Raw genomic sequence first — 12,079 nt, 5'->3', positions numbered from 1 at the left:
AAAAGGAAATATGAAATAAAAGTTAATGAAAAGAGACTATATAATACATATATGAAAATACTAAATATAATACATTTATACTTTAAACATGTGAAAATAGTAAATAAAACTCCTAGATAAGAAAATAACATTTGTCACCAAAATAGTTTTATTTAATAATAACTAATATAGCCCAAATATCCCAAAACTATATATATACATAACTAATGTAATTTTAAATGTCAAAAATAATATATATTTATCCACTAATATTTACTAATTATCTCCAAAATGCTCAAGTAAATAACATTTAAAATAAAATCCAATATAACTCAAATGAATGAAAAAGGAAATATATATATACATATACTTATAATAGATCAAATTAATGAAAAATAATATATAGACATTCTAAATAACTATAGGTACCAAATATCTAAAAAATAGTTTAAAAGTATATATTACATAACTATATATATGTATACCAAGGATCAAAAACTTAAAAGTTGAGAAAGAGGGACTAAAACAGCATTTTTTACATTCCAGCAGATTTACCGACGGAAAATCCGTCGGTAAACAGCAATTAGTGACAGAAATGGCAAATTACAGCAGCACTCCAATTATTTCCAGATTTATTCAGAAGCTTTAAATTAAATCTAATTCAATCGTTTTGGATTTCCGAACTACCAAAAATGGATCATAGTCAATAACGGACGTTCCTAAAACGACGTTTTTATTTTAAAACGTTATTTGGAAATTCTTTTAAATTACAACTTATAATTACAACGTCTTTAATACCCGAACTACCTTTTTATCGGATCACGGTTCGTATTGGGATATCAAAACGAGGTTTTTTATTTTAAAACAAAACCAAATTTTATTCAACACGAGACAAGAATTAAATAAATACGGTAAATTAAATAAAACGTGATAAAATAAATGAATAACTAAATAAATAAAAACTATAACATAAAAATAAATAGAAGAAGGAAATAAATTAAATAAAATAAAAGAGTCTAGTCCTCGGATAATACCTTAAATTCGGTATCTGACAGTCGAAGCCGATTGATTCCACGAGTCGTGATTTTCCGGTTTTTTGTGTTTTTTAGTAAAAATTTAACTTTGGGAAAATTTGGATTTTTTTGGGAAAAAAAATATTTTCTCCAAAAAATTGACTTTCTCTCTCTAAAAATGTTTAGAGTGAGAAAGCTCCAAAGAATCTCCATCTCTCCCCTTTCCAAATGCATGGGGATCCGTGCCTTTTATAGGCAAACGGGTCCCCGGACAAATGGACGACGCCTGAGTAAAATCGGGCGTCGCCCAAGGGGGTTGGGCGGCCGCCCAAAGCATGTTGGGCGGCCGCCCAACCTTGCGTTGGGCTACCGCCCACCATTGTTGGGCGGCCTGAGTAAAATCGGGCGTCGCCCAAGGGGGTTGGGCGGCCGCCCAAAGCATGTTGGGCGGCCGCCCAACCTTGCGTTGGGCTACCGCCCACCATTGTTGGGCGGCCGCCCAACAATTGTTGGGCGAGCGCCCAACGCGAGGTTGGGCGTGCGCGTCCAACTACCGTTGGGCGTCCGCCCGATGCGGTTGGACGCTCGCCCAACGGCCGCCGGGGCGCGTCTCGCGCCGCCGGGCGTGCACGCCCCCTGCGGCCGTCGAGCTCATGTTCCGCGCCGTCGGATATCCACGCGTCGTGACCGCCGAACGTGTGTTCCGCGCTGTCGGGCGAACACGCCCCGTGGCCAACGAGCGCGTGCCTCGCGCTGCCAAGCTCGTGCATTGCTCGGACGTCGAGCGCGTGCTATTCCTAGTTGGATGCGTGCGTCCGACGGGCGTCGAGCGCGCGCTTTGCGTCGTCGAGCGGGTGTCCGACTGTCGTCGAACGCGCGCCGGCCGGCGCTAAGTACTCGCACCATGCCGCTAAGCATTCGCGAGCCATCCAACCAACAACAGCGACCCACCGTAACTTATTTATTTTATTATTTTTTTTCGAAACTTCCGGAATCAATCGCTTCCACCGTCTTGTTTTCAGGTTTTCGTCACAGGTCCTCCGACTCGGTGTCTACAGTTGCCCCTACTTTGCTATTTTGACAGTGATGTGTGTGTTTTGAAAACGTTTTTTGCTAACGCACACATGCAATGTAAAACATATAAAAAGTAAAAGACACGTAAAGAGTAGGAGGGAGAATACATGACCTTCGCGCTGCGCACTCCGGTGTTGTTTGTCGATTCTTTCTAGCCCTGCCTCTGAATCGGCCGTCGGTGGATGTTTTTCTCTCGGAATCTAGCGTACGTTGACTATGGGTAAGAATGGCTCAAAAGCAACCTCGGTCGTGGACCGTAGGTAAGATGGCTAAAAAACTACCTCGGTCGTGAACCGTAGGTAAGATGGCTAAAAAGCTACCTCGGTCGTGAACCGTAGGTAAGATGGCTAAAAAGCTACCTCGGTCGTGAACCGTAGGTAAGATGGCTAAAAAGCTACCTCGGTCGTGAACCGTAGGTAAGATGGCTAAAGAGCTACCTCGGTCGTGAACCGTAGGTAAGATGGCTAAAAAGCTACCTCGGTCGTAAACCGTAGGTAAGATGGCTAAAAAGCTACCTCGGTCGTGAACCGTAGGTAAGATGGCTAAAAAGCTACCTCGGTCGTGAACCGTAGGTAAGATGGCTAAAAAGCTACCTCGGTCGTGAATCGTAGGTAAGATGGCTAAAAAGCTACCTTGGTCGTGAGCCGTAGGTAAGATGGCTAAAGAGCTACCTCGGTCGTGAACCGTAGGTAAGATGGCTAAAAAGCTACCTCGGTCGTGAACCGTAGGTAAGATGGCTAAAGAGAAACCTCGGTCGTGAACCGTAGGTAAGATGGCTAAAGAGCTACCTCGGTCGTGAACCGTAGGTAAGATGGCTAAAAAGCTACCTCGGTCGTGAACCGTAGGTAAGATGGCTAAAAAGCTACCTCGGTCGTGAACCGTAGGTAAGATGGCTAAAAAGCTACCTCGGTCGTGAACCGTAGGTAAGATGGCTAAAGAGCTACCTCGGTCGTGAACCGTAGGTAAGATGGCTAAAGAGCTACCTCGGTCGTGAACCGTAGGTAAGATGGCTAAAAAGCTACCCCGGTCGTGAACCGTAGGTAAGATGGCTCAAGGGCAGAAAAGTTCTTTCTAACGATTCTGAATTCTTTTAAAACACCATTGTCTGGAGCTAGTGTCTCGGAGGTTTAATGGGAACGTGTTTTGGTCTGGAATGATATAGACTAATGATTATTTTTCTGTTGACTGTTATCTGTATTTTGACTGGTGTCACTGTTCTGTAAAAATTGGCTGTTGTCTGGAGTTCATATCTTGACAGTATTGGTTGCTGTCTGAGAGAAATGCGGGCTGAAACGGACTGCAAATCAGAGGTCTGTGCACCTGGTAATTAATTATTTACTTTTTACCTTTATGTCACATCGTAATTTCACTATTTACGGGAATGCCATTCCCTCTTCCTATATAAGGTGGTGGGGTTTCATTTCAACCCCACACCTTCTCTCTCTTCTTTCTCTCTCTAGACTTTGATTTGGATTATCCTCGGGATGGATTTGGATGAATGCGATGGCACGAGAGGCATGGATGAGGTTTACGTGAACCTGGATAGAGTGGACCCTTTCCACGACCCTGAGACGCATCTGAGCCGGACACGCTGCAACGAGGTAAGTGATTTCTCACTTTTGTTTGATTCAAATGCTAGGCTTTAGTATTCCTATCCGAACATGATTTGCATGCTAACTTTTAGATTGCCTTAGAGGACTTTAGCTAGAAAACATGAATTTCTTCACTTACAAGTAACACTTGTTTGTTTCTGTGTACGAACGCGCGTTATATGCATGTGAGTAGTAACCCTGCGAATTCCTGCATGCTAACAGTAAAAATAACGTGAATAGTAAAAACGTGAATAGTAAAAACGTGAATAGTGACAACTTAACTAATGCACGTGAATAGTGAAAACTTAACTAATGCATGTGAATAGTAAAAACGTGAATAGTGCACGTGAATAGTGAAAACTTAACTAATGCACGTGAATAGTAAAAACGTGAATAGTAAAAAAACGTGAATAGTGAAAACTTAACTAATGCACGTGAATAGTAAACTTAACCTATGCTCCTTGTCAATGCGGACGGGAGTGGATTAAAGAATTAACTAAACCTTACATGAGCGACCCTAAAGGAGAGACTTTTATAGAAAGTTGGCCCTAATTGACCAGATGTCTCTAGGTTAGATAATGAAAGAATACCTAGTCTTAACGCGTTTTCATCAATCGTACGCTTTAGGAATCGTATTTAAATTTTCCTGTCTTGTTCTTTCTAGTTCATCGAGATTTCCGGGACTACGGCCGAGATTCATTCGTGGTATGCTAGGCTAGGCGCCACGGCGAGAGCCCGTGTGCACGAGTTGGGCTTCGAGCCCTTTATTTCAGCGCTGCCCCACACCAACGGGGTATGCGAGCGGTGGGTTGACTCGACCCATACCTTCCATCTTTCCTTTGGGGAGATGACCATCTCGCCCAGAGATTTCTCTTTGTTGACAGGGCTGCGGGGGAGCAGCACTCCAGTTCCCTTTCATTTCGACCTGATGCGACCGCGGGTTGACCTCGCTAGGCTTGCTGCTTTGATTGGGCCGGGAGTTTGTCCAGGCGCCAGATCTACTCCGGCGAAGTTTGTTTCTACTGCGAGCCTTTTGAGTCGCCGGGATTTTTGCGAGACGGACGATACTGACTTGGCAGTTCGTAGTTTCTTAGTGTATACTCTGAGCGAGACCATTTTCCGCACCAAGGGCGGAAAGGTACACGCGGGTCTTATTCAGGCACTCGGTGATTTGGATACGGCGGCTTCCTATGATTGGGCGGGGGCAGGTCTAGCCTTTCTATATAAATTTTTGGATCTGACTTGCCGGAAGCGCAAGGACTTCGGTGGTTACACCTTTGCCCTGCTGGTACGTGACGCGCCCTTGACTCGCCCATTTTATCTTCTTCGCGCTTTTCACACTTATAATCTTTGTTTTTACCGCAGGTTTGGGCGTATGAGAGGCGGATTCTTCCCAGTCAGTCTCGGCCTCGGCCACGAGTACCGAGGCTCCCCCTCATGACCCGATGGAGAGATTTTGACCTAGGCGCTGAGAGGAGACGAACGGTGGCGCGGCTCCTAGATTGGATTGACTCGCGGACCTTGGGACAGGTAGATGTCGTCTAGTCGTGCTAGATTCTTGTTTGAACCGTTCTGACTTTCTCTTTGTGTTTTTTTTTTTTTTAGATTAAGTTCAGGTGGGACGACCTCGACTTCGGTCCCGATTACATGTATGTATCTGTGATCCAGGAGCAGCAGTGCATGCTCACCGGCCCCTGCGTGCGGGCATGGTATTTGGGGGACCGAGGCATCACCGGGGTTAGTGACGCACACTGGACACCGGGTGAGATTCCCGTTTCCATGTTCGCGGTGCGGACCATGCCCCTGTCGGTCATCCGTCAGGACTTGACCCATCGGTTTATCGGTAGAGAGGTGTGGGTTCATGCCGGGGGCCGTGATCCCTGCCTATCGACTCTGTTGAGCGCGAGGGATGCCCCAGCGGTAGCGATGGAGGTGGATCCGGTGGCAGACGTATTTTCGAGGGAGGCTGTCGCGGCAGTCTTTGGTCAGGAGGAGGTCCCGGTAAGTGATTCCGCTTTTTACCTTTTATTCATGAGATGGTCAGCGGTATTTATTGTGTTTTTATTTGCAGGAGGGGTCCTGGAGGAGCGCTCACCGGTCGGACTTCTTTGACGGTACTCGAGCTCAGACATCCGCGGGCGAGCCACCCTACTATATCGGCGAGTCCTCCAGTGCTGCCCGACCGGAGAGGTCTTCCCTAGGCGTGCCCGTACCGGACTACGGGAGAGATTTTGCCACGGTTTGTTACGATGAGTCCGGGGCAGCTTATGCGGGGGTCGAGGCGGCTCCTTCTATCTTCACCTCGAGGGTCCCATTTGATCCTTCAGACGCTTCTTTGACTACGAGAGAGACCTGTACAGATTATGTGGGACTGTCCGGTTACCTCCGAGACCGCCTCAGCTTGCGTTGCGCCGATCACCTGGTATGTATCTTTATTTTATTTTAGTGTAGTGGAATGCATGCATGTATGTATGATTTCTGTTCTTGCCTATGCTGCTTCGTTTTTTCTCTTTTTTTTTCACATCTGTTTTTCTTCTTTTTTTTCCTTTTTTAGAGCGATCTTCACACCCATGAGCGGAGACGGAGTGAGTCGGTGCGGGAGGCCGATGCCAGGGTTGGCCAGGTGTACCAAGAGCGGAACGACCACTGGTCGGAGGTGATGCGGATGGAGACTGCTGGACGTCTTGTCGTTGAGGAGAGGGCGCGTGATGAGACGATTGGACGCCTCGCTGCCGAGGAGAGGGTGCATGTTGAGACCACAGGACGCCTCGCTGCCGAGGAGAGAGCACGAGTTGCTGAGGAGAGGCTCCGAGTTACCGAGGAGACCTTATCTGCGGAGCGGGCATCGCATTTGAGGGGGTTTGAGGCCTACTGGGACTTCCCTCCATATTAGGCTTATTATGTATTGCCTTGTAGTTTTCATTAGAGTTACCCCGATGTATAGCTGATGTATAGGGAGTGGGGTGGATAGTAGGTAGGTTTTTTTTTTTGTGAACGGTAAGATAGGAAATGTACAACTCATGATTCATATTACCATACATTCAGTAGATTGTGATGATTCCAATCATTCTCGTCAAATATATTCATGCCTTTATTTATTTACAAACAACAGAAATACTTAGCCTCTTATACATTGTTTTTGTAACTGCTCAAGTTATAACTATTGTTATCAGGACCCGCCTTTCGGTTTTCGGATCCCGGCGATTTTTCTCCTCTCCTTTTACTATCCCGGATGAGTGCCCTTTCGGGTTTTCACCTATTGGGATTTCCCTTATTGTTGCATAGGTCGCCCTTTGCGGGTTTTCAACCTATCGGGAATTTTTCTTTCTTTTTCTCTTTTTTTTTTTTACGAAAAGTATTTCTTAAGCCTATCCAGGTTGGTAGGTTCGGAGAATTCCATGCCGTCCATGGTAGTTAACTTCACCGCTCCTTTGCTTAGTATCTTCTTCACGACGAATGGCCCTTCCCAGTTAGGTTTAAACTTGCCCCTAGGGTCGGTGTGCGTCACACGAATTTGTTTCAGCACCAAATCTCCTTCTTTGATAGGACTGGTCTTGACCTTTTTATTGAAAGCTCGAGCCATCCTTCTTTGATATAACTGTACATGGTAAAGGGCTTCCATCCTTTTCTCGTCAACCAAAGCCAACTGCTCATATCGCTTCTTTACCCATTCCGTCTCGAGGATTTCTGCTTCCATTGCGATTCTCAACGATCGCTTTTCGATCTCAATTGGCAGGACTGCTTCTGTTCCATATACCAAGGAGAATGGCGTCGCCCCAGTCGAGGTTCTGACTGTCATGCGATAAGCCCATAATGCGAGTGGGAGCTGCTCATGCCAATTCCGATGTGATTCCACCGTTTTTATGAGAATCCTCTTAAGATTCTTATTAGCTGCTTCTACTGCCCCATTAGCTTGTGGACGGTACGGAGAAGATCTGTGATGTTCAATGCCATATTCTCGGAAGAGACTTTTTACTTCCCCCTGAAACTGGACCCCATTATCCGTGATCATGTGATGAGGCACTCCGAACCTGGTGACCAAGTGTTTCTCAATGAACTTTCTCATCTGCTTGGATCCCAATTTGCTAAACGTCTCTGCCTCTACCCATTTGGTGAAATAATCGATGGCGACTGCAATAAACTTGTGCCCGTTTGAAGCATTAGGCCTTACCTCACCAATGATGTCAATGCCCCAAGCCGCGAATGGCCAAATAGGTGCTAACACATGTAATTCCATGGCTGGAAGATGACTACAATCACCGTGGATTTGACAATCGTGGCATTTCTTCGCATACTCGCTACAATCTCTTTCCATGGTGAGCCAATAGAAGCCTTGCCTTATGATTTTCTTTGCTAACACCGCTCCTCCCATATGGGCCCCGCAAATTCCCGAGTGTACTGATTCCATTGCTTCGCGGGCTTCTTCCGCATCCAAGCACCTCAGTTGTAACTCATCGGTGTGCCTTTTATAAAGCAAATCGTTGTTGATGACGAACTGCCGGGCTAACCTTCTAATCACAGCTTGATCCCTCGGTTCTGACTCTGCCGGATATGTTCCATGCTTCATGAAGTTCACGATATCGAAATACCACGGTTTTTCATCTGCCCCTAATAGCATTACGTCTTCGTAGCATGGTTTGTGAGATCTCCTCAATACCAACGGTTTCGAGGCAAGGTTCCGGGGGTTGTCCCAAACTGACACCAAAGTGGCCAAAGCATCCGCTGCCTGGTTCTGTGCTCGAGGAATATGATAGAAACGACATTCCTTGAATCTTTGTGCCAACCCTTCTAGCTGATCTAGATATGGACGTAGCCTTTCTTCCCTCACTTCCCAGTTTCCTTGTGCCTGTTCGATGATCAACTTTGAGTCACCCCAAATTTCGACATATGATGCTCCCAGTGCTGCTAATGACTCTAAGCCATAAATGCATGCTTCATATTCGGCCATAGTATTGGTAAGAGGGAATGACAACTTCTTGGCCATCGGGATTCTTTCTCCCTCTGGTGAAATAAGTAGTACTCCAACTCCGGCTCCATTCGAATTAACTGCTCCGTCGAAGAACATTTTCCATGGTATAACTTCAATTGCGTTTAAGTGCTCATCGGGGAAATCATAGCTTATCTCTTCCTCTTCTATATTCAGAGGTTGGTTGGCCAGAAACTCTGCCACGGCCCTCCCTTTGATAACCTTCTCCGTTACATATTCAATGTCAAACTCGGATAAAAGTAGTAACCATCGGGCTAGTTTCCCTGTCAAAGACGGAGTTCGGTACAGATACTTTACGGGGTCCATCCGAGAAATAATAATCACTTTATATGATTGAAAATAGTGCCGTAGTTTCTTTGTTAGCCATACTACTGCCACGCACGTCTTTTCGATCATGTTATACTTGAGCTCGTACTCCAGGAACTTCTTACTCAGATAATATACCGCGTGCTCAACACCGATGTCTCCCTCTTGGGCCAGCATTGCCCCAACGGATCGCTCCTCGATTGCCACATAGAGGAGCAGCGGTTTTCCCAGTTTAGGCGGTCTCAGAATTGGCGGATTAGACAAGTAATCTCGGACCTTCTCTAAGGCCTGCTGACACTTATCATTCCAAATCGTGGGTTGATCTTTCCGTAGCAACTTAAAGATCGGCTCGCAGATTGCAGTGAGTCTTGCTATGAACCGGCTGATATACTGAACCTGCCCCAGAAACCCTCTCACTTCTTTCTCATTCTTTGGTGCCGGCATTTCTCGTATGGCCTTCACTTTGTCGGGATCTACCTCAATTCCCTTATTTCCGATTATATAGCCTAAGATTTTCCCTGATGAAACGCCGAAGAAGCACTTCTTTGGGTTTAACCTTAGTTTGAATTCTGCAATTCGGGCCAAAAACTTCTCGAGTGCAGCAAAGTGCCCCTCTCTCGTCTCTGATTTGACCATCATGTCATCCACATAAACTTCCACCTCCTTGTGTATCATATCATGGAACAGTGTTGTAGCCATTCGCTGGTAAGTTGCCCCGACATTCTTCAAACCAAACGGCATTACCCTGTAGCAGTATGTTCCCCATTCAGTTATGAACGAGGTTTTTGCTTTGTGTTTTTCGGCCATCTGAACTTGCATGTAGCCCATGAAACCGTCCACATTCGTGTGTAAGACGCTCGATGCTGCACTGTCGATCAACACGTCAATATGAGGCAACGCGAATTCATCCTTGGGGCATGCCTTGTTAAGGTCTCGATAATCGACGCACATTCTTACTTTGCCGTCCTTCTTCGCGATGGGCACTACATTTGCGACCCAAGGGGGATAGTCGATTACTTCGATGAACCCTGCTTCTAACTGCTTCTTCACTTCTTCTCTGATCTTATCTGCCCATTCCGGTCTCATGCGTCGGAGCTTCTGCTTTACGGGCCTCGCCTCGGGATATGTTGGAATACGGTGAGTTACGATTGATTGATCAATTCCAGGCATGTCTTCGTATGTCCAAGCAAACACTATTTCGTATTTTTTAATTATTCTCTCGAATTCTTTCCTCTCTTCAATAGTTAATTCTTGAGCAATTTGTATAAGTTTAGGATTTTCATCCGTGCCAAGATTGAAAGTTGACATTTCTATTGTATTGATTTCAAATGTAGGCATGTTATATGAATGAGAATGCATGGAATGATCACGATCAACATCAAGCAAGTAAGCAAAATCAGAATTCATTTCATTGATAGTATTGGCGAGTACATCGTCTGATTCAAATAAAGCAGTAATACAATTTTCATCATCCAGGTTCTCGGGCTTCTCATATGCTTTGGAGGTACTAGGCTCATTCACCGCTCCTGCAGTTGCTTCAATAGTGATGACTTGCTCCTCGGCATTCAAGTCTAGCACCATAATCTCCTCGACAAAGCAGCTCGCCTTTCCTTTGCCCCAGTCGGCAACATCATTGAAGATTTCGAACCCCGGCAGGATCTTCCCTTCTGTGCTAGTCTATGACTCGGGGGTTCCCGAATAAACTTTTCCATACCCCTCATTCACGAAGTACTTCCTTAGGCCCACTTTTCCTTCACTATTTGCGTTGGACGGACCTCCCTGTTCATATCCTAAACCCCTCCGGGTTTTCTGACTCTTGAAGTCCGGAAATTCTGGCAGCCCTTGATGGTGTGCTCCCAAACCCATACCAGGGATGAAGCCTCCCTTCATCATCTTCACCACATCGGAGGTCATGCTAGACTCGTAAATCCTAGAAACTTGGAATCCGGAGAAAAGCTGAGGCTCAATTCCCAATGCCGCCACCGAGCTCAATTTTTCTGCTCTGATTGTCACTATCTCCTCCCCGAAGGGGAATTTGATCATTTGGTGGAGCATGGAGGGCACACCTCCTAACTTGTGGAACCATGGGCGTCCCAACAATACAGCAAAGGTTACCGGGATATCCAGCACCGTGAACTCAGTTTCTTCTTCATGCGGCCCCACTTTCAACTTGGCCTTAAAGACTCCTTCAATATGCCTACGGCTATCATCATAAGCCCTAATCACAGTTTTCGAGGCTGTCAAGTCTCCTCTTTCCACTCCCAACTTAGACAAGAGTTTCAACGGGCAGACATTAATAGTCGATCCATCATCGACCATCACACAGCTAGTCTTCTTCCCGTTGATTTCCGCCCGGATGTACAAAGGCTTATTGTGAGCCTTCCTTTCTTCTGGGAGATCCTCGTCGGTAAACGTGATTTCAGTTTTCTTTCGAGCCATGATTGCCCTTACTAGTGCTGCCGGTTCGGTATCGGTAGAAATAACCAAATTCTGCAGCTCTTTCATCAGGTTCTCACGATGGTACTTAGAATGACATAAAACTTCCCATACTGTGGACTTAACTTGTGTCTTCTTCAACTGCTCAAGAACTTGGTCATCGGGCTTAGGAGCCGACCCTTCCCCTATCTCAGTCTCAACCATAGGTGCCTTTCCCTCGGCCACTCGTTCTGACCTTGTCATGACGGCGATTTCTGGCTCATCATCCGATTCATCCCAAATATTGATAGGAATCCTCTGATTAGCATCTTCCTCGTCCGAGGAACTTTCCCAAATGTCCACAATCATTAAATCCATGACGTGAGGAACGTTTGGATTCAAATAAAAGGGATCTGCTGATCCATACAACGCCCAGCCTATCAAATTGTCGTAATCTCGGAGGGACACTCTGCTCATCCTTCTTGCTGCCAACGGAATAGCACCTCGTTGTATGCACATAAGCTGCACCTTATTGCTCATTGTTTCGTGACACTGTTCATACCGGTGCCTCCACCTCCTAGCATAATCCACGAATGGTTCCTCGGGGAATTGCCTGATCCTATCCAGATCTTCCAGGGATCCCGTCCATGGAACATACATCTCATATCTCGCCACAAAAGCACTCCTAAGCGGTATCCAATGACCCATTTCCT

The sequence above is a fragment of the Euphorbia lathyris genome, chromosome 6 (genome assembly GCF_963576675.1).
Source record: "Euphorbia lathyris chromosome 6, ddEupLath1.1, whole genome shotgun sequence".
In the NCBI taxonomy this organism is placed as follows: Eukaryota; Viridiplantae; Streptophyta; class Magnoliopsida; order Malpighiales; family Euphorbiaceae; genus Euphorbia; species Euphorbia lathyris.
The sequence above is the reverse complement of the archived record's forward strand: the minus strand, read 5'-3'. Positions refer to the sequence as shown.